We start from the raw sequence: 24,822 nt of genomic DNA on the forward strand, positions 1-24,822 counted from the left end.
TAAGAGATTTAAAAAAACATATATAGCATTACTGCATTAGATTTTGCAAAACAATTACAATTTCGCATCATTTGATCCTTCTAACAGCTTGTGAGGTAGGTAGCACATTTACTATTATATCTACTTTAGAGATGAGTTACCTGAGATTAAGAATGATTAAGTGACTTATCCAGAGTCAAAGGCGGGGGGAGAGAGAGAGAGAGAGAGAGAGAGAGAGAGAGAGAGAGAGAGGGAGGGAGAGAGAGATGGATCATTCATTAGGTGCCTACTATGTTCTAGGCACTGTGCTAAACACTGTGGGATATAAATATAAGCACACAAACAAAAAAGACACTCTCTGAGCTCAAGTAGTTTATATTCTAATGGGAGAAGACCCTTTTGCTAAGTGTTTTACTTAGGTCATCTCATTTGATTCTCACTAAAACCCTGAGAAGTATATTTGATTATTATCTCCATTTTGCATATTGAGGAAACTGAGGTTAAGAAAGGTTAAACATCTTAGTTTTGTATTCAGGTTTGTCTGATACCCAAACTCAGCACTTAAGAAGGACTTAAGTTGAATTTTGAAAATGACACAAAGATCAGGAGAAAAACGGTGAACAGTTAGTGAAAGGTGGCTGTAGCTGCTACCAGCAATGACTTAAATTCAAGTGTTGTAGGCACACCAGTGGCCCCATAGGTCAAGTTCGACACCCAGATGAAATGTGGGTCTTGTGAGTCACTGAACATTTAACAAAGGAGGAAGTTTATTTTGTCCAAACCCAGAAAGAATATGCAACAAAGATACAGAGGCTCTTAGCCTTCCTGGACTCCCCCATCTCCATTTGGAAATAGGAGAGGATACCCACTAAGTATGAGAGGCATCGCTTGGAAATTTTATTAGTCCTGGTCCAGGGAGAAGCTGAGGCCAAGTGCCCTGGGAGAAAGCTTCACTGGGGGAAGTTTCCAGGAAAAATTGGGCTGAAGGAAATTCCATTTGGGGTTGTATGTGGGGGTAGAAAGCTGTGTCAGGGTGAGGAAAACTGTCAGGAGACTGCTATCCTATCACAGCAAGTGACATGAAATTATAGACATGTTTTATCAGAAAATGAGGTGGTCATGTAGCAAGAAGAAGCTAATAGACTAATAGCAAATGTACTGCACTAGTACCTTTGAGATATACAAAGAAACAAAGGGCAAGCTCTCTACTACATTGGGTGATTTAATGGACAGATATGGATAATACATGTTCACTGAGCTAAAATGAATAAAAATCACAGAGGACAAAGAATTATGAAGGAGAAGTTAGTGTCATTACTGGTGGAGTGCATCCTCACAGCAAGATGACCTTTGTTGTCATCTGGTCCAACCATCTCATTTTATAGGTGAGGAGATTAAAATCTAGACAAAGGAAACAGCTTGTCTAAGGCCACTAAGCTACTAAATGGGACAATCAGTGAGATTTTAAACTTAAGTCCCTTGACTCAAAATGCAGTTCTTCCTCCTATTAAATTATTTTGTGGAATCAACCAGACAAGTCATTCATTCACATATACAGCAAATATTTATTAATTTTTTACTCTGTGCAAAGGACTGCTCCAGAGGCTCAAGACATGAACAAAAACTTTCAAAACAGAAAAAAATAGGAGGCTATATTCTACTCCCACTAAGCACTGGGAGAACTATTTCTGATATCCTACTCCAGTGACTCTGAAACTACATTGACAGTGATGCTATCATCATCTAGCATCACGGTTTTCGTTGTATTGACCAAATGCGAATTCTAACCATAGGTCTGGACTCTTTCCAGGAGATCTTAGTGTATATAAAACAGTAGTAGGAGGTAAATTCCTATATGTGGTTTTCTGGCTCAAATAGGATTCTGGTCATTATGCCTTGCAAGCAAAAGGTAGAAAAGCAATAGGAAAAATTAAAATTAATTTTTAAAAACACTATACATAAAATAATGTGAATTCTTTGAAAGCCAGGAATTGCTTGCTTTTTGTGTGTGTGTATATTCCCAGCACTTAGCACAGTACTTTGCACATAGTTGTGGCTTAATAAATGCTTTTTCATTAAGAAAAAGTGAGACACCTGTAAAGCTTGCAGAAGAGGATGAAGACTTACAATACAACTTCCTGGTCTCTCTCACAACCACTCCAAGAAGCAAAATGAAATAAATATTGGTGGGGGTGGGGCACAGCCAAGGCTGGAAAGCAGGGACTAGGGTGAGCTCCCTACCAAGTCCCTCCAAAAACCTTGAAGAAAAGGCTCTGAACCAATTCTAGAACTGCAGAACCCACAAAAGAGCAGAGGGAAGCAGGGCTCCAGCCCAGGACAGCCTGGATGGTTGAGGGGTGAGGTTTTTCATGCATGGAGCTGGGAGTGGAGCAGAGCGGAGGAGAGCCCAGCGTGGGCCATGTGGATGAACCAGACCAGGAGTCATAGGGAGCGTGCCCTAGCGCCCTGAATCAGTGAGCTGTGGCAGTTGCTAGACTTCTCAACCCACAAACACCAAAGACAACAGAGAAGAACTGCAGAACCCACAAAATAGTGGAGGGAAGCAAGGCTCTAGCCCAGGACAGCCTGAATGGTCTCTGGGTAAGGTCTATTCCACATGGAGCTGGGAGCGGAGCAGAGCTCATCGTGGGCGACGTGGACCAACCAGACAAGGAAGTGAGCAGAGCGGGCCCTAGCAACCTCAGTCAGTGAGCTGCAGCAGTTACCAGCGTTATCAACCCACAAACACCAAAGATAACAGAGAAGGTTAGTGGGAAAAGCTGCTGGGGACAGGGTGAGTTCAGCCACTGCCCTGGGGGCAGCGGAAGTGGGGCAACTACAGAACTACAGCTGGAGTTGCTCCTGGCCCCAGGCCCACCTGGTGGGAGGAATAAGTGGCAGATCAGAGCAGGAATGCAGAGCCTGCTGAAGATCTAAGTCCAGTTTGGGTTAGGGGTTCTTAGGGAAGGACAAGTGCTGGTGTGGCAGAGCTGGCTGTAATAGCTCTGAAATCAACAGTGCATCCCCCCAAGCTTGGAACATAGTACTTTTCACTCTACAAGCAGTCATACCCTGCTGAAAAACGCAAGGGTCAACTAAGTTGGCTGGGAACATGGCCAGGCAGCAAAAATGCACCCAGATTCAGTCTCAGACTTTGGAATATTTCTTTGGTGACAAAGAAGACCAAAACATACAGCCAAAAGAAGTCAACAAAGTCAAAGAGTCTACATCAAAAGCCTCCAAGAAAAACATGAACTGGTCTCAGGCCATGGAAGAGCTCGAAAAGAATTTGGAAAAGCAAGCTAGAGAAGTAGAGGAAAAATTGGGAAGATAAATGAGAAGGATGTGAGAAAACCACGAAAAACAAGTCAATGACTTGCTAAAGAAGACCCCCCAAAATACTGAAAAATATATTGAAGAAAACAACACCATAAAAAATAGACTAACTCAAATGGCAAAAGAGCTCCAAAAAGCCAATGAGGAGAAGAATGCTTTGAAAGGCAGAATTAGCCAAATGGAAAAGGAGGTCCAAAAGACCACTGAAGAAAATACTACCTTAAAAATGAGATTGGAGCAAGTGGAAGGTTGTGACTTGATGAGAAATCAAGATATTATAAAACAGAACCAAAGGAATGAAAAAGTGGAAGGCAACGTGAAATATCTCACTGAAAAAACCACTGACCTGGAAAATAGATCCAGGAGAGATGATTTAAAAATTATTGGACTACCTGAAAGCCATGATCAAAAAAAGAGCCTAGATCTCATCTTTCAAGAAATTATCCAGGAGAACTGCCCTGATATTCTAGAGCCACAGGGCAAAATAGAAGTTGAAAGAATCCACAGATTGCCTCCTCAAATAGATCCCAAAAAGAAATCTCCTAGGAATATTGTCACCAAATTCCAGAGCTCCCAGATCAAGGAGAAAATACTGCAAGCAGTCAGAAAGAAACAATTTGAGTATTGTGGAAACATAATCAGAATAATCCAAGATCTAGCAGCTTCTGTATTAAGAGATCAAAGGGCTTGGAATATGATATTCCGGAGGTCAATGGAGCTAGGATGAAAACCAAGAATCACCTACCCAGCAAAACTGAGTATCATGCTCCAAGGAAAATATGAATTTTCAATAAAATAGAGGACTTTCCAGCTTTCTCAGTGAAAAGATCAGAGCTGAATAGAAAATTTGACTTTCAAACACAAGAATCAAGAGAAGCATGGAAAGGTAATCGAGAAAAAGAACAAGAAAAGGAAATCGCAAGGGACTTACTAAAGTTGAACTGTTTTGTTTACATTCCTGCATGGAAAGATGATGTGTATGATTCATGAGACCTCAGTATTAGGGTAGCTGAAGGGAATATGCATATATATATATATATATATATATATATATATACATATATATATATGTGTGTATGTGTGTGTGTGTGTGTGTGTGTGTGTATGTATATATATGTATATGTGTGTGTGTATGTATGTATGTATAAATGTATATGTATATATATATAGAGAGAGAGAGAGTGCACAGGGTGAGTTGAAGATGAAGGGATGATATCTAAAAGAAACAAAATCAAATTAAGGGATGAGAGAGGAATATATTGAGAGAGGGAGAAAGGGAGAGACAGAATGGGGTAAATTATCTCGCATAAAAGTGGCAAAAAAAGCAGTTCTGTAGGAAGAGAAGAGAAGGCAGGTGAGGGGGAATGAGTGAATCTTGCTCTCATTGGATTTGACCTGAGGAGGGAATACCATACACACTCAATTGGGTATCTTACCCCACAGGAAAGAAGGAGGAAGAAGAAGATAAAAAAAGGGGGGATGATAGAAGGGAGGGCAGATGGGGGAGGAGGTAATCAAAAACAAACACTTTCAAAAAGGGACAGGGTCAAAGGAGAAAATTGGATAAAGGGGGATAGGTTAGTAAGGAGGAAAATATAGTTAGTCTTTCACAACATGAGTATTGTAGAAGGGTTATACATAATGATATGCATGTGGTCTATGTTGAATTACTTGACTTCTTAGGGAGGGTGGGTGAGAAGGGAAGAGGGGAGAGAATTTGGAACTCAAAGTTTTAAAAACAGATGTTCAAAAACAAAAAAAAAGTTTTTGCAATCAACTAGAAAATAAGATACACAGGCAAGCATAGAAATTTATCTTGCCTTACAAGAAAGGAAGGGAAAAGGGGATGGGAGGGGAGCGGGGGGACTGAAGGGAGGGCTGACCGGGGAACGGGGCAACCAGACTATACACCATCTTGGAGTGGGGAGAGGGTAGAAATGGGGAGAAAATTTGTAATTAAACTCTTGTGAAAATCAATGCTGAAAACTAAATATCATAAATAAATTAAAGCTAAAAAAATGTAATAAATATTAGAAAATCTGGTAAAGCAATCGACAAAACCACTAATTATCATGAAATGGAATTTATACCAGGAACTGAAAGAAGATTCATTGTTATATGTGTAAACTGAGCTAGACCTTTAAGGATGCCCATTTTGGCTGACTTACCATATGAGTGAGGACGGCTTCCTTTATTGGCTGGCTGCCTAATGGGGTTGTTGAACCCATCTTTCTCTCCCTTTCCATTACCTTTTAAGTTGCTCTTTTTTTTTTAACCTGCTGTGCCCAGCCTGGTCCCTTAAGGACTTTTTATATAATACACCACACATTTGTATTAAAAATACTAAAAAGTCTAGAAATAGTTTTTCCTTAAAATAAACAAAATTGTTTATTTGAAATAATGTCCATAATGGAGAAACATTAGAGGCTTTACTGTTAAGTACAGGAGAAAAACCAGGTCATAGGCTCCACTATTGCCTTTTTAATTTACTTTTAGAAGACTATTCAGCAGGAAAAATAAAGTGAATAAGCATAGGTAAATAAGATAATTACATATTATCATTTACAGGTTATATGAATTTAACAAAAAAATTTAGTCAAGATAAAAAAGTTTCATCAACACAACTGAGAGAAATGATTATTAATATCCAATGATTTCAGGAGTTCCAGAATTTTCTCATTCTTCTAATGTCCCACTTTTAAAAAGTTTAGTCTTTGAAGGACATTGCTGATAATGAGATTAATCCAACTTTCTTGTTCAAGATCCCACCCTGGTGGAGTAGCCATTGTGTTCTGCTCAGACTTGGGTGGGGTATAATTTCTTTGAATAGATTGCCCAAGGCTGGGGGTCATCTATATCTATATATGTATCTGTATCTGTATCCATATCTGTATCCCTATCAGTATCCATATCCATGTCCATATCTATATCTATATCTACATCTACATCTATAGTTTCTGTGTCCAAGGATCACAGGATGTCACTCTCAGCCTTTCATCGTAATATTCTTTCTTAACCAATCAGAGTTGACTGCTACTCCTTTTCCAAGGGAACATAGGAGTCCTAGATGGGACACCGTGATTGTTTTTGGTGAGAGAGATGGCCAAATGATCTTCCTTTTATTAATGAATGTGCATCCTTATTAATAAAATGATTAAATTACCCAGAAACTAAGTCTCTTAAAGCTTTTTAATCACCATACAACCAAGCTATCAACCAACAACATTTACAGAACACTTACTATATCTGTCAGGCAGTGGTGTTAATGTGTCAGAAACAATATTAATACTCTACCTTCATGAGGGTTAGGCTAGATTTTCCTTAAAAGGTATTTAGACTTGATTGATTCAGGGGACTAAAAGCTGAAACTGTTGATGTTACCTCCTTATCACTTCAGTTTAAAGAGCCACTAGGAGTTGGAGGGGCTCCAGAACCTCCATTCAAAGAAGAAGCTCAGCACAGATATCTCCTAATTCCCACCTGGCTGCACTACTTTGGAAATTCTCTGACTTCTCCACCATGTCCCAGGAAGCTCATCATTGGGAAAACTTCATCATCCTACGGGATCTAATTAGCCTTGGTACTGACACTTCATCACTACCTTCGCCCCTCTGATTATAAAATGGAGCAATGATCACCCAAACCTTCATTTAAGGAGGAGGCCGAGCACCCCAGCATCTCTTTATTTCTCATCTGGATCTACTGCTTTGGGACTTCTCCACCATGTCCTCAAGATAGTTACATTTTCCCATCCACTGTTTTGATTTTCTTTTGTGTATTGTTTTCCCTCATTAGATTATAAATTCCTAGATTGTAAACTCTTTGGGGGCAGAAACTTTCTTTTTTTTTTTTTTAAAGTGTCTATATCCCCTGTGTTTAACACAGTACCTGGCACATTGTAGATGCTTAATAAATATTGTCAATTGAATACCAAAAGGCTGGGCTAGTGGAATACAATGAGGAGTTTCATCTAACTAAATCAGCTGGAGATGTCTTCCATGCTATTCTTGTTGCATGTCCTTATCCTGCCATAGATAAGAAAATCTCTTTTTGTTTTCTAATGATTTATACATGTCTCAGTTAGTTCCTCTATTAAAATGTAAACTACCTGGGGACCAGCCAGAGTCTGACCCTTTCTAGAATAAGTGGTGCAGGTAGAAGGATTGGAACATTGTATTAGCAAGGCAATAAACACAACATAGATGATAGTTGTGAATATGCCTACGTAATTCTGTATCACAAAATGTGAGAGACTCTCCATATAGAGGGTAGAAGAAGTAAAACATTTATTCAGACACCAGATAACCAACTCCTACAACCAGTAAGCCCTCTTTATCCTAATGGCAAGGAACTTAAAACACAGTATCACAGCATGGAGCCTTACCATCCCAAAACCATGCACCCTCCTCTGGGACCTTCCCAAAAACTCAGCCACAGCTACCACAGTTCTGCTTTTTCCCTCAGCTCTAAGTGTTCTCTCTCCCAAACATTTCCTCTAACACATTTTCATTTTCTTCTCAGCAAGCTCCTCCTACCACATGTTACTTAGGCTTCCTGTGATATAAGCAGGTCACATGGCCCATTGATGGGTGGGAAAGATCTTCTAATCTAAATTGTCATTGCAAACATGAATTCATTGAAATGGGAGATGGGCAGAGGAAAGTGAAGCTGAATCACCTTCACATTACTTGTGAAGACTTTAATAGTGGTTACTTACTATGCGATATTCTTTATTCCCTCTTCCCCTTCCTTAATCATAGAGTAGATTGCCTATTGGAAGAGAATCAGGTGAGTAAGCTTAGCATCCTGAAGAATTGTACCCTGAAGTTCTTTGTGGTAAACTGTGTTTTAGGCCCTTTAGCTTTGTTGGCCTTCAATTCTAGAAGTTTAAACCTCCTCCAAATTCTACTAGGCTAGGGATCTCTTCAGGAACTCAGTTTACCTCTAAAGCTGCCCAGTGGGTCTGATTTAAAGGTGCCTAGAGGACTGATTTTGGAGGGATGTAGGAAATAAAAAAGTCCTCATGAGAAAAGTAAAAATTCAGAATTAGTTGTATTTTAGCCTTCTTTCAGTACTGGATGCTTTTGCATTGTTAATTACCATAATCACCCAATATGCTTATGGAAAGCATCTGAACAAAAGACTCAGGTTTTAGGGAGTGTAACGGCAAGCAAAGTGTGACTTTCTGTTTTGCTCTTTTTTTTCTTTTAGAGTTCTAGTTCTTCTTAGCACTAAAATAATCAAGTACCTTTGATTGAGACTTGCCTTTGTTTGAATCAAGAGTCTTTGATTAATCAAGAGTGTTTGATGACCTGCTTAAGTCACAAGAAAGCCTAAATCACATGAGCTTGAGTCACACGGTTGTAACGCCCTCTGTGGGCTGACTCCGAAGAAGTATATATGTACTCTGAGGTGAGCATTTTCTTTGGGGGCTCACTCATTGGAAGAGTGTTCCTGTGAATTTGCCAGACAAGACTCTGGGTAGCTGTTAAGGAGTCCCCCAGGCTTTGAAAATACAGGTGTTGGTGCATCTCTGTGGTAACTATGTAAATATTTCTATGCTTAGACAGAAGGCTGTCTGTTGATTTGTTTATTTGCTCTGTTTATATAATTTCTGCTTGTAATTTCTGTTTGTGTTTTCTCTGAAGTTCAGGGTGCTGACTTTTTCCCCTGAACTAAGTGAATGATATATGTGTGTTTAATTAAAGTGATATTGTAAACCCCTTCAAGTTGCTTTCCTTAGAAAAGCAGACCAAAGAATCTGTGCTAGCAGCCCTCCTCTGTGCTGGTGTTGTTGGTCTTATTCTTGGCCTTACACAGCCACAGTAGCTGCAAGTAACATTGTTGTTACAGGGAGTTAGATTTTTTTCTTACTGCTTGGTTGTAAATGGCTTTTTGAGAGTGGCTGCTGAATCTGCAATCCTCAATTTAATGATTGCATATGGATGTAGCCAGCCATTGAGGTGTGGTATGAAGGACCCAAAAAGTGAAAGAGAGTAAACCAAGGCAGATACGTGGAATTTTAGGATTATCTAACAACTGTGTTGAAGAAACATTTGAGTTGTGTTTATTTTAATTTCAAATTTGAGGCAATAGCCACAGTTTTACCACAAGGATTTTTTTTTGTGATTCTTTATTGCAAGGCACTGGGGAGGCCATTGACCTCTGCAGGGGACTAGAGCCAATTCTAGAATTGGAGATATTGACAAATGAGCCAGTTGAACCTCATTTAACTAACTGAATCAGTGTTTCCATTCCTACCCCAACACTTGAACTGTGAATTGTAATTCTATTTCTTTGAAGCTTCTAGTGAAGGACCTCTGATGTTCCCAGAACTTAGGTCACAGGAGCATTTCCCAAACTGCAGAAGCAATAGTCACTGTTTGCATATGTGAAATAGAGCGTCAGACTGGGCACAGTGGGCAGTGGGCCCAGTTGCACTGGCCAGGGATGGTGAGTGGAGATGTAGGCCTCAGTTACAACAGACAGCAGATCAGTTCCCAGAATCATTAGCAACCCAGTGGCAAAAGAATAGTCACTGGCATGTGTAGTGGCAGATGTCATGCACGAAATTTGTGATAGAAAAGGGCACAGATGGATTCTGTTGTGAGAACAAAATACAGCAGTTAGTTCAAATACTACATTGATATCCAGAGAATGTTAAAAGACTTTGAAGAAGGCCTCCAGTATATATATATATACACATACACATATATATACATATATGTGTATATATGTAGACATATGTAGACATTTGTAGATATGTATATATGTATGTATATATGCATATACATACATTCATGCATGCATGCATATATATATATATATACATATATACATGCATATGAAGTTTTATTGGACTAAATGGATAAACATAGCACAAAATCAGAAAATTTGTATGTATGGCAACTTGATAATAATAATAGCTAGTATTTGTATAGCATTTTAAAATTTGCAAAGCACTTTCCCTATTATCTCATTTGATCCTCACAACAAATCTATGATATAGGTTTTAATTTACATCATTAGAGGAAGTATCTACGCTGATTAAATTAAATATTATTCTTACCTGGGATTTTATTGCATCCAAAGCCAAAACATTCACTAATGTAGTATATCCTGGATTTACAAGTATAGGACCTGGACTTGTGATCTGAATAGTATAGAGAACTCCCCAGTGAAGAACTTCCATTTACTAATACAGGCCAGCACCTTCTCTGCAATTTATTGTCTGCTTTTAGAGAAGAAGCAGTTATTACAATTCATTTTCAGAAAACATGTCCAGTAGTCTTCTTTTTCCTTCAATACTGGCCACATATTTTTGCTTTAAAATAAAAAAAAATCTGAGTTAATTAATGTAAAATTATTAAGACTTTATTGTACATAGAATCATACTTCTTAGTGAGGATACTTTAAATGAAATTATTACAATTTTAAAGGGATGCATACTCTTATCTCTAGTGTTCCTTCAAACTATGTAGATTATACTCCATCCTTACCTACATATCCTCTGTGACCCTTTTAATGTCCTTCTGTAAGTTTGTTACATCAGATATGATGATGATGATGATGACAATTACAGCATTTATATAATTTTTGCTATATGTCAGGCATCCTGCTGTCCAGTTTATAAATATTATGCTGGATACTGCCTCCCATTCTCTTAGCATTGCTTCGTTACTAACAGAACACAAAGGTTTTTTGTACTTTTCTCTCTAGTATCTAACTAGACCATTTTTTTTCTGCGTGTGACATGCTTTGTATTTCTTCTGAATAAATCCTTGTTTGTAATTGCAGTACATGCTAGAACTGGGCATGCTCAAAGCAGTGCAGGCTACATAGTGTTTTGCAGTCTGCTCAAGCACTAGGGTTGACATAAAGCTTGAATGGTATCAACCTTTAAAATAATGTCATTTATTCCTTAAGTAGTAAGGATGAAAAAGTCAGGTATCTCTGTGGTGGAGTGGAGCAAGGCTGAGTGTGGGAGGGGACTGGACTACACTTGTCTTCCTGAAGATTATAAGAAATTTAACCTTTAACCTGAATCTATAATCCAGGGTTCTTGGGTGTGAAGTTAAGAAAGTAAAGCATTGCTAGATGTATAGATGGGAATCCAAGGTAGGAACATTTATAATACCTAGATAGCATTATCAGTCATATACAAAAATGTGTCAGGGACATATTCATCAAATATATTATATGTAATGTGTCACCCAAAAGACTAACCCAGTGCTTGGTTACTATAAATTTTATAATAAAACTCAAAGCTCAGCAAGCCTGTCAAGCAGTATGAGAGAAAGCAAGGGCTGCAAGCTGAGGCTGAGATAAAAATCTTTTTCTACGCAGCATTATTCACTATCAAATTTCTCTAGGTAGTTTTTCACAGCTACTGGCAAGTAATTACTCAGTAAGAAATAGCATTATTATTCCAGATATAAATTCTGAATGGGAGTCACTTAATATTGTGTGGTCATTGAGCTCTATATTATGAAATGATATAATAATGGCAATAATAATAACCAGCAATTATCACTTTCCTTAAAATAAAATAGCATTTTTTACAGAGGAGATAAAAATTATTGAGCTAGTGGTCAAAAAAATTTACAAAGGAAACCATTACAGTGAAAGGGGATAAAGAGGATCTCATGGAAATCTAGACTTCTTTCCCTTAGCTACCCCAGTGCTAGCTTGACTTGAAGACAGCCAAAGATAGATTTTAGGCTTCCTCTAGCTCTGGGTGCCAATGATGATTGCCCTGAAATAGTCTCCTTATTAAGTTCATCATATATCTTCATAAGTATCCATTTTAGATTGGTTGGATGCAAGATACTGGCTCATATACTGAAAAGGTTGTGCTTTTCTCCAAATCTGACTTCCTAAAGCCCAGATGTAGGCCTCTTAATACTATAAACACAGATTAAAGCTCACTCCAGCAGCAGTAAAAAGCAGTTGGGATCATTTCCCCCTATTTTGTAGAGGTGTAATGTGGGACCCCCTGCTGTTCCTGGTGCAAGGTGAAGGTGGTAGACACCCCCACACACCACTACACTTACATGCCCTGTGAGATTGTTTATTTAGCTGGTAAAAGTTCCTTTGAGATAGATGCTTAATAAATGCTTATTGAGTATGTTAATAATGGTTATGATATTTACATTTTTAAAAAAATTGTGAAACAGACCTACTTCCTATTTTCTGGAAGCCTTGATATCATAAAGAGTGAGGGGGGAATGTTAACTGAAACAGTAGATGAAATGATCTATTCTTCTTCCCCTTCATTTGGGAATCTTAGCAAGTCTGGAGAAACGGGTTTGAAAATCAACCTGTGTATCATGTCCTACTGATTTGAAAACCCTGGATTAAATTGTCACTTCTTTAGACTCTGATTTCAGATGGTGGTTTGACACCAGATTTTCATTCATGAGAACATATCCCAAAATGTAAAAAAGTTTTAAAAAGAAATGTATTTGGTTATTTAGCAGAGGACAGCAAACTAGAAAGGGTATGACCTTCCACATTGTGGAAGGTTTGTGTTACGCAGGATTTTGACAAGTGTGCCCCTATAGGAATAACACATATGCAGTTAAGCAATTTGGCAGAGAGGAAGACAGATTGAGATGGATATCAGTAAATATAAATATGCAATATGATTTGGGCAAAGTGCCTGCAGCCAGATTTGAACTCAGGTCTTCCTGACTCTAGTCCCATCTATCCACTGGGCCATCCACCTGCTTAAAGATGTCCATTGGGACATAGATTAAAAAAATAAGTAAATGAAATTAACTACTTAAAGTTTTGACGAGGAACCATTCTGGTAACATTTGCAAATCATTTTGTTACCAAAAAGGAATAATGATAATTGAAAAAAAAACTACTTCAGCAAAGATGATTTCTCGATATAATCTTTGCCTTTACTTCAAACAGAGTCTGGGACAAGTAAAGGAAGGGCTGTTAGTACATAGATGTTGCAATAATCTTCTCAGAGGGAATCCAACCAATCTACTCTCTAGTGACTAAACCTCTTTTCTCTTACTGAAATCAAAACATTGACTTTTGCTATCCCATTGGGAATGGAAACTTTCCATATCCTAGGGTTAGAGTGAGGTTAATGACTCCCTGGTCTGCAGTATTCACTTTATTATCTTTGTGGATTTTGTGTAGCTTTAAAACTAGCAGTGATTTCAAAATATGATTCAAAGACATAGGTAAAGCATAGTGTCAAACCCATAATGAATATGAAGGGTGTGTTCCCTGTACAATTTCATTCATGAATGACCCACAGGGGAGAAGCCAAGCTTGTCAGTGTGCCATACTGTTGCTTACAGAGAAATAGCTGCCAGATCCAGGTTGTATAATACATATTTGACAAATTCAGAACCTAGGAATCATAAATATTAAAGGAAAGGACTTGATTACATTAAAAAAAACCACAGACAGAGTTAAGGATTCATCAGCATCATCAGTCTATATATACCACCTAACAGGAAATAAATTCTTTTATACAGACCTCTTCTAGCAGGTTGCCTCTTTTGTCATCTTGAATATTCTAAGGGAACTCAAAGGAAGTATAAGATTGCATTCAGTTTTAGAATTTAAATAAGATGTGAGAAACAACATGGTATAATGAACAGTGACCTAAGATAGGTTCGAGTCTTGCCTTTGACCCAGGGCAAGTAACTCAGGCAACTTAGTAAGCTGAACAATTGCTTATCTGCATTAGTAGAATAAAGTTTCTCATTTTCCTCATGATGAGTTCTCCGTATCTCAAACAAAACAAGCAGAGATTGTTTATATCTTCTAAGTTACTAGGACTTCTCTAGAAACACAGAGTAACACTATTCAGTTAAACAGAGATAACAAAAAAAGAATCTTTATTTTTCTCCTCTAGATAAGAGTTAAATTCAGTCTCTTTGGAAATAAATGACCTAGTCTTTTTTCATTGTCTCCTCTTATGTAATCACAGGAAATACTCATTTCAAAATGTAAAGTATTTGCCAGCTCCTCACAAACACTTTATAGAAACCTTTTTATAAGATTTTTTTTGAAATAATATGTCACTTAAAACCAATTCTAGCAAGGCATGGTGGTACATTCCTGTCTTGTACCTAGTGTTGAGGAGTCTGATGCTCATAGATCTCTTGAGTATGGGAATTTTTAATTGTAGTGGGCTAAGCTAATTAGGTGTCTGAAATGTTTATTTACACAAAAGACTTCAATTGAGAACTTCCAATACATATACATATATATATATGTATATATGTATATGCACACCTGATATGTACACATAGAAACACTAACATTGTTATACATGTGCACACATGTGTAAACCATCTACACATTTGTAACAAAAATGGTACTTGCAGCTACTGTGGCTATGTAAAGCCAATAACACCAGCACACAGGAGGGTTGCTAGCACAGGTCCTTTGATCTGCTTTTCTGAAGAAAAGCAACTTTACGGGGTTTGCAATTTCACTTTAATTAAACATAGATATATGACTCACTTAGTTCAGGGGGAAAAGCCAGCAGTCTGGACTTCAGAGAGAATAAAAAACAGAAATTACGAACAGAAATCATAAACAGGGCAAAATAACACCAATCAACAGACAGGCTTCTGTCTGACCATAGAAATACATATGTTGTTACCAGAGAGAAAAGCACCAACATTTGGGTTTTCAAAGCCAGGGGGGTGGGGGCTCTTTAATGGCTAACCAGCATCTTGTCTGGTGAAATCACAGGAACAATCTTCCAATGAGTGAGCCTCAAAGTAAAATGCTGACCTCACAGTATATACACACTTCTTCAGAGTCAGAGGGTGTCCCAACCATGTGACTCAAGCCCATGTGACCTAGCCCTTCTCATGACTTAAGCAGGTCATCATAGACTCCTGATTCAATCAAAGACTCTTGATTGAAACAAAGGCAAGACTCAAACGCACTTGATTGCTTTAGTGCCGAGAATCACTCCAAAACAAACAAACAAAAAAAAAAAAACAGTGAAAAGTCCCACCCTGCTTGCCATTACAATATTATACAATTATATATACATACTTATGTATATGGTAAATATATACAAATATCTCTCCACAAACCACTTTGACTTAGGTAAAAGAGGAGCAGTTTCAAAATTAAGAATGGTGAATCTTTGCAAACTGGAAAAAAAATGAACAAAACCAATTTTGAGATTCTTATTGTTTTATTGAAAGTTTCTGATCGAAGAGTCTTGTTTTGACTCCTGGAATCTACTAAATACCAAGTGCATGTGCATGCTGATTGTATTTCTTTGTATGTGATTCCAAATTTAAAAAACATTTGTTTATTGTAATTCTATGGTGTTACAAAACGCGTAAAGGAAACAAATTCTAACAAAATCTAAATTTGTTTTACTGTTAGCAGAAAACAAAGGAAACAACTTTGGCGCCAAGATTATTGTGCTTTTTTTTATAATACCTTTCAAATTCCTGACAAAATAAATAAAAGAAACTCAGAAAATAGTCCATTAATGCATAAGACTCTGAGTAGTCATTGATGGGTTGAAATAAAACAAAAAAATTTGTGAAGTTAATGCTTGTTATAGTAGATAGTGGTTGTTTTATTTTCACGACCTTCTTTATTGAAAAAACTGCTAAATACATACAAGATAGAGAAATCTATAGACACATCTTCAAAGGAAAAATTTCCCCCCTTGTATTATGTTTCTACGACAATCAGCTAATGCTTCCAAATTATTTCCATCCCCTCAAGAAAAGTATTCTAAAAGTCTTAGTGCAGTTTTAATTTATTAAAACTTAAAAGTGCAGTAAGATATTGTCATAGAGTCATTGGAATTTTGCTAATAAGTTACTTCTTTTCAACTTTATTTGTTTATTTATCAATTTATTTTGCATCTCATTCTCTATGCTCATTTCTTTGTGAGACTCAATGGTATACAAGCTTCCCTAAACCTTCAGAAATACATAGAAAAATCTCTCATAATTTATCTTAAAAAATTTTCCCTTTCTCCTTGTAAAATTTAGAATGACAATTCATAGCCTCTTCTGCCTATGGTTGGAATGGGAATTATCATCAGACCAAAATGAATAGAAAAGACAGAATTTATTTAATCACTTGATTTAATGTTAAAGTCAATAGAGGCAGCTAGGTGGCACAGTGAGTAGAGCATCAGCCCTGGAGTCAGGAGGACCTGAGTTCAAATCTGACTTCAGACACTTGACACACCTACTAGTAGCTGTGTGACCTTGGGCAAGTCACTTAACCCCAATTACCCCACCTTCCCCCCTCCAAAAAACACAAAAGTCGATAAAGTTATATTTTATTTGTAAATTGTATTCTATTTTTATAAATTATATTTTATATTATATATAAATTCTATTTATATTTTAATTATATTTTATATTTTAACTATATAATTTCCTAAGAAGCAAAATGTTAGTTACCCAGAAATTACTTATATAGCAGATTATTTAAGAGTACTTTTCTAATTAACCTTTTCCAGTGTCTGCTTGTGGCCTATAAGCAATAGACTAGTGACAGCTTCTGTTCTATATGAAACTCCTTCTCTTAGATCCAGCTTTGACAAATTGCTTAGATCATATATCATATTAAAACTCTCAACAGATTAATTTTCTTAGGCAATGTTTCATGATACTGGGGAACATGAAGCAAAATGGTTATGATTTTCTTATGTCACTTTCCCATACCACTTCCATATCATGGGGAGTGATTCCTGAAAATATCTTGCAAAGTTAGCAAGCTTTGGAAAGCACTGGTTGCTCTGACTCAAATTGTTGTGGGACCCCATCCACTAAATTGTGCTTTCTGCTCTAGGAAATTAGGATGGAAACAAAATTCTGTCTTGGTATTTAGGTAGATGAGTACATGTGTGAGAACCTCACAGGTAGATGAATTAATGCACAACCCATTTTATATGAACACTATCAGAATCTAGAGAAAGAACTAATAGATGCATACAACGATTTTTAAATGCAAACATACATATACATATACATACACATACACACATACATACATATTTGTTTCTAATAGTAGTAATCTCTAGGGTGGAGAGAGGGAAGAAAAAAGGTTACATGATAATTTATATTTAAAAGTAATAACAAGTTCTACATAATAGTGTAATTTCATGTGCAACCATCTTTGTATTCTATTATGTTATGGAAATGCTTGTTTTATTTCATAAATTCAAAATGAAATAAAATACATTTTAAAAAAGAATGTGATAGGGAGTATCCCAGATATAGCATCCATTTTCTCTATCTCCCCATGTGTCTCCTCACCAGTTCCCACTTCCTTACTCTCTCCTATTCAATCCATTCCTGGTCTTTAAGGGCTGAATATCCTGAAGCAATATTGCTATTGTCTTACCAGTTGCAGTTGCTGGTAATTACTATTAAGGGAAATCCAGGACTACATTCATTCTAACATATCTTAAATCTATATGGAAATTTTAGATATTCAAAATTTTAAAAAGGCCTATGAGCAGCAAAAAAAAATCACGTTTATGCACTAAAGATCATTCGTTTAACTTACCTATCCCATTCACTTTTACTTTAAATTCAATTTTAATGAGCTCAGTTATTTGGTTTCCCAGATTACAGTAGATTAGATTAATAATAGTAAGTGAGGGCTAGATGGTACAGGGACAGTAAAATATGACAGCTGACTGTGGCAATAAAGGAAGAAAATGAAAATCTGTAAAACAGCATAAACAGAAACTCAAAGAGCAAAGAAGTATAGGACCAGTTGGTGCAAGAATAATCATGCATACTTCAATAATCTCCTAGAAGTCATAATTCTATTTCTTGACATTGCAGTCATTGATCTTCATAATGTCAACCTTGAGGGATAACCAAAAGGTTAATTTATATCTAATACATTGTTTAAGATGGTAAAGACAAGTGTTATACATTAAAAAAAATAATCTTGGCCAAAATGCTTTAAAAGAGGAGACATTTTGTGGCCTAAATGTTTAGAATTTAATTACCTAGGAAAATCATTTATGAGATTTTCATAGCTGTAATCAATGTTACTTTTCCTGTTGATGTGGGGTTATTGAATCATAAAAATTATGAAATGAAATAGACAATAAGTATGAATTCTATTTTTCTCTTTCTCTTCTTCCCACAATGCTCCTAAGGGGTTGGGGTAAGTAACAACAAAAGCAAGATGAATAGGAAAAAAATGCAATGTTTTTGTCGGTTAATTAAACAGAAAAATCAGTAAAATGATGCTTCCTGAGACTATAAGAATAACTTAACTTCCTAGAATTGTCATGCTTATTTATGTATTAGTGCCTATGGGATGAAATGTGGGCACAATAAACAGAAGTCACTTCTTGTACTAATGGAAAAGGTCAAAATGTTCACTCTCCTATTTGCAACCAACTGTTCTATTCAGCTTTGGTTACCTTGACTACTATGTACCCTACCTATTTGATTCCAAGAATCTTGATTTTCTAGGTACTATGACGCATCTTGATAATCCCTTTGTACTGTAGCCTTCACACTGATCCCTCAGTTCACTGCAGCTCCTGGCAGTGCATATCAGACACCATTGCCCTTTCTATGGGGCTTTTAGAGCCAGAGAGTGGGAGCTTGTTGGAATGAAATGCATGAATTGGCTTGAGTGTAGAAATTTTTGGTGGGTCCTCATGCATGCTCATTCTAGTAGTCTATAGTCTTCCCTGTTAAGACCTTCATAATATTAGTTGTTGAAAATCTTTATCATGATTTCTTTTTTCTATGACTGTTAGTCACAGCCGGATTGGAAGAGTACACTAGCATCTTTGTTGACCTAGGTGATCACATGAACAGTTTTTCATATTCCCACCTCCCTGACTGCCTGGCTGTCCACTTACCTCTCCCTGAAGGCTCATATTCACATGATAATAATCCATTTAGTGTTGGATTTTCCATTAACAGAATAGTTCAATTTCTCCTACAAAAGGCAAATAACTTGGGCAAAAGGTATTTTGCTGTTGCTGTTGTTACATGAATTCCATTATCACAGGATATGGTAGGAGCTTCCTACGTTGGACACGTCCAAAAATGTACTTCTTTTTCGGTATATTAGAGTCAATAGGCTTTCTTTTAGGAGATGAGTTGAATTCATCATTGGTCCTCTGGAATCATGGGTGATCATTGCACTTAACTCTTCCAAAATTATTTATTTCTGAAATGCTATTATATCTCCACTGACTCTCCTGCTACCTACAAACATCCTGTGTCTCACCTATCTTTAAAAAATCATCTGTTAACCCTATCCTCTCAAGCTGTCATCCAATATCTTTCTTCCTTTTCATAGCCTGATCCGTAGAAAAAACTCTCCATACTCATTATCCTCACTTGATCACTTCCCACTTATATCTTAGTTCCTTGAAGTCTGAATTTCAATCCTACTACTTGACTGCAATTGCTCTCTCCAGTGAGGCAGCATGAGCTAGAATGCTTCAAGTCTAGAAGACTTAGGTTCAAATTTCACTTATGACATTTATTTACTATATGATCCAAAGCCAACCACTTATTGTCTGTGAGCTTCATAACTCCTGAATGTTTCATTTACTAAAATTAAAGATAGATTGAGATCTGCAGTGGCAGTCAGCCTGGGCTTGCTTTTTTTGTACAATGATTAATATATATATATATATATATATATATATATATATATATATATATATATATATATATATAATATGTGTATGTGTGTATATATATTATACACATACACACTGTTTTATAATTCAATAGACTATGATTTATTATAAAAAGCCAAGCTTACAAGTCTGACCATGTTACCCCCTCCCCTTTCTGCAATAAACTCTAGTGCCATCATATAACCTCTAGGATCAAATGTTTTTGGTGGTCATCCCACTGTTTTTTTGAAGAATACAAATGACATTACAAGTTGATGTCTTGACTTGCTCATGAAATGGATTTAAGTGATACACTGTTGTATGAAGTTGTCAGTCATACTCTCTTCCAGAGTTATCAAAGTCCAGTGGCAAGACAAAAGTTAAGATGACTGGCGATGGCCTGGGATGAAGTGGATGATCTTCATGTCTTTGCTTTCTGACCAAGCTCCAACCACTCCCCAATATCTTCTTCACCCACCTTCATGGCTATTGGAACAGATTGTTTTCATCTGTCTGTTTGCCAAAGGAAGTCTTCACATGTTTGGGGTAGACATCCTCCTAACTCACTGATGAACTTGAAACCTATTAGTTTCCCTCAACCTGGTTTAGCCCATCAGCTTTTACTGGGATGTGGTCAATATACAGGTTACAGCTTTTTGGAGTCACAGATGAGAGTTGAGTGAAGGTAGACACCAAAAGGGGATAAGTAACCCTGAAAAGGGCTTGGCAAGCCCTCACACCAGAGGTGCTAGTCCTCCCTCATAGCAACCTTCATCATTGCCCCTTTAGAGACGAGGAAACTAAGGGCCAAAGAGGTTAAGTAACCCACCTAGGGTCACATAGTTATAAACATTTGAGGTGAAGTTGGGACTCAGATTTTTTTTTAAACCAAGTCCAGTCCTGCAATCAGTAACCTATACTCCCTTTTTTCTTGATCACTTGTAGTTAGAGGACCTGGACTCCAATCCTGATTGGCAGTTGGGTGTGATGGAACCAGAACTGGTTCTAAAGTCAGAGAAACTGGGTTCAAACACTCTTTTGATCTCCACTGTGTGACCTTGGATTAATTACTTATCATCCTTGGGTCTGATTCCTCATTTGTGAAATGAGGGGAATGAACTTAATGACCTTTGAAGTCATTGTAGCTCAGAATCTAGTAAGCTGTAATTAATTTCTTTTGTAAAATTTTTGTATCTTGCTTTGTTTTTGCTATGAATAGAGGTAGAGTTTTTTTTTAGCTTTTACTGTTCAGGGCTAGTGACATCTAGTGACTTCTGTCATTTGTCATCTGACATGTCAGTTAGTGACATTTCTGATGTATTTTCCACTGTATCCCTCAAAAAAATACTTTTTAACAAGTTTGACTTGATTCCTGTGGAAATCAGATGTTCCCCCACAAAAATGGAGGCCAAGATATATATTGTAATGTTAATAATTAAAGTAATCAACCTGAACTGTCTATTGAAAGGTGTAACAGAATTGAGTAGGCTTTAAAATACTATTTAACGAGCTAAGAATACCTTGGCTACTTAACTTCTCACTTTGGCTCAGCTACATTTAAATTTAAATTTAAAATCATAAATGAAAATTGAGTTTAGGCCAAATGCCTCAATGAGCACATAGGATAGGCCTGCACAACTTGCCACCTGTGGGCCACCTGGGGGAGTGTCAAAGGATTTCGGTAGCCTACAAGTTCCTCTGCATTTTTCCACAGGCTGCCTGAAATCCTTTGGTGTAGCCGGCAAGGCTTAAGTTGTGTAGGCCTGATGTAGGATAACAAATATGAAGAGAATACAGAATAAAAAGTTTGGAAGTACAAAATGGCACAAACCTACATTGTCAATTGGGGGTGATGCATTCCAGAATGATTTACTGTGCTATTCAAGCACCAATATGCAATTTTAACTCATATTTGTATGCTGAGACTGCATTTTGTATCAGAATGATATGACATCACCATATAATATTAATTTCATGACACTTTATCAACTGTGCAATTTCCTTGACCTTTCACATATGAGAATTTTATGCTATAATTCTATTATTTTGCTTTCATTTTTTTTCAAACAGCTATGAATCAAAACTTTTGAGCTCTATTCTACTGTGACACAAAATAGGAAATTTAAAAATACATACATAATTGGAATATGCATATATGTAGAGATGGGTTTGGTATTAGGGCAGCTGACTGGCACAGGGGATAAAGTGCTGGGCCTGGAGTCAGGAAAACTTAAGTTCAAATCCAGTCTTGGACATTTACTAGATATGTGACCCTGGGCAAGTCACTGAACCCTGTTTGCTTCTGTAAAGTGAGCTGGAGAAGGAAATGACTACCTACTCCACCTTCTCTGCCAAGAAAACCCCAAAAGCAGTTATGAAGAGTCAGAAACAACTAAAAACCAACATCAAAAGGTTTGGTACTTGGAGTTTCAGGCTACAAGGGTGATGATGTTAAGTTGAGTGATCCTTAAACTCAAACAGCATCTCTTTCTCAGAATAAAAGTTTTAGAAAATTTACATACCTATATCTGTATCAAGGAGTGGGAAAATGTCATCATTTACTACCTCTTCAACTGAACAAAACATAGAGACACGCATTCCATATTTCCCACTGAAATGAAATAGGAATTTCAAGTTCTTTTCTTTAGTAAGCAAATATGGTCCAGGTATACCTTATTTAACACAATCAGTGGACATAACAAATCTCAGAGTAAAATGAACTTTCATTTTCTATGGACTTCCATTAAAAACAATTAGAGCCATGTTCTGGGTGGAAAAAAAAAAAACTTAATACAATAAAATGACACGTATCATAGGATATGTCAGTGTGGTCTTTGGTTAATTTTTAAAGATTTACATTATAATATTTTTTCTTATAAATAGGTTTTAATTTTTAAAAGCATTTTTCTCTAAATTGGTATCAATTCATATAGTAGGACATTGCCTGAGCTTCATGTGTAGCCTATGAAGAACAACACTGCTTAAGCAGCTATAATGAACTGTTAGAGATAAAAAAAAAAAATATTTCTGCTGATTCCCACCATACTTATTACACTGCATTGAATTTTAGAATTGTCAATATCTATCTGAACCAAGTTTAAAAAGGTCATTTCTCCCAGTCAAAAATCAAGGCATGGTTGAATAATATAATCACTCCTAGCCCCAGGACATTTCCTTGCTAACCAGTTGAAGCTGAGTCTGCTGTTTTGTTTATCTGAAAAATAAAAACTAGTTTAAACTGAGCCCCTCCTCAAGGGGCTGCTCTCCTGTTCTCATCTATCCCTGTCAAAAATAGGCATGGTTTGGTCTCCCGAGGGGAACAGCTAACTGGGGTGACCCTGATTGGTATGGTCCTGATTTTCTAGGCAAGATTACTAGAGGCAGTAGAAGCCTATAAAATAATTAACATTTCTTAATTGTTAGAGAGGGCACAATCAGCCACATCTGAAGGCCAACCCATTTTTCCCAGCTTATAGTTTCCCAACTACCCCGTACCCCTTCCTTTTGGGTCTCGATAAAAATTGTCTTTCCCATACCATAGGATTCCTGGCATTTCTGAGGTGGCCAAAGTGACTTGCTTTATTGAAAGCTATACATGTCATTGTTAATAAACAGTTATCTTGACCAGAAAACTTGCTTCAGTGTCATTTTACTTAACACAGGACTAAAATTCATGCTATAGCTTAATGGGTAACATAGTATGGGGATGAGAGGAATAATATGAGGTCCAAAGTGCCGTGGCAACTCCATCACCATAACAGATTCAAATCCCTTCCCATTCACTGCTGAAGTATGAGGCTGGACACAGAGCCAAGGGAAGTGGCTGAATTAGGATCATACTCAATGGGAATTGACTGATACAACTTTTTATCAGGTGTACAAGGACACCTGGACAGGTCAGCTGTCCTGGCCTTTTCACACCTTAGCTTCTTCCTACATTGTAATTCACACAGAAAGGGGAGTTGGATGTTCCAGCTGGCAGATAGGGTAAGATGGTAGATATAAAACCACAGATGAAAACATGCAGCTTCTGTGAATTCAGCAGGAGTGATAAAGAATAGAAGGGTGGATCCCAGTGTCCTGAAAGAAATCACTTGGACAGTTTCCAAGTTAAAAAAGGTATTTATTGGGGTAACATACCCAGCGAACCTGCTCCTGTGTGAGGCAGAGCAGCAGTGGGCTCTGCTCCATATTAGAGACAGAACAATTAGACAGGTTAGGTGTCTGGTCTAAATACAGTTTGACAGGAAAGGGGGAAGGGGAGCAAGAGAAGAAGAGGACGAGCAAGCACGGCTCTGGAATGCCTGGAATATCAGGTAATCCAAAGGTGTTTTTGTCATACAGATAAACAAGGAGAGCAGAAAAGGAAATGACATGTAGTTGGCAGTGGTGATGGTGGTGGTAGTATGGATGGTGCTTTGTGAAAGCACACAGACAAATCCACAATGGGGACATCAATGCATAATCTATGGCTGGTCTTATCTTGTATCTTCTCTCATCTTATATCCTGCATCCTGCCTGCCCCATCTGGCTAGGTCACTCTATCTACTTTATCACTAACAGCTCTTCTTTGAAGTGAATTTATTAAAATAAGTTCCTTAAGTTTAGAATTTAGTTAAATAATTTGTGTTGTCATTAAATAATGGATTAACTAGTAAAATTATGATGAAGGGCCAATATAGTGCCACAATACTTCTCTGTAGTTCAGCTACTTTCAAATCTATGATTTCCATCCCTTTGGCCATATGTTATGTGTCTCTATAGACATGGTATACATGTACAAGTGTGAATCCTAACATTGATTTGGGGGATCATTTTCATAAGAAATTACCTTTCTGTAACCTCAGCAATATCAGACATATTTA

This window comes from Trichosurus vulpecula, chromosome 1, assembly GCF_011100635.1.
Source record: "Trichosurus vulpecula isolate mTriVul1 chromosome 1, mTriVul1.pri, whole genome shotgun sequence".
NCBI classification, from domain to species: Eukaryota; Metazoa; Chordata; class Mammalia; order Diprotodontia; family Phalangeridae; genus Trichosurus; species Trichosurus vulpecula.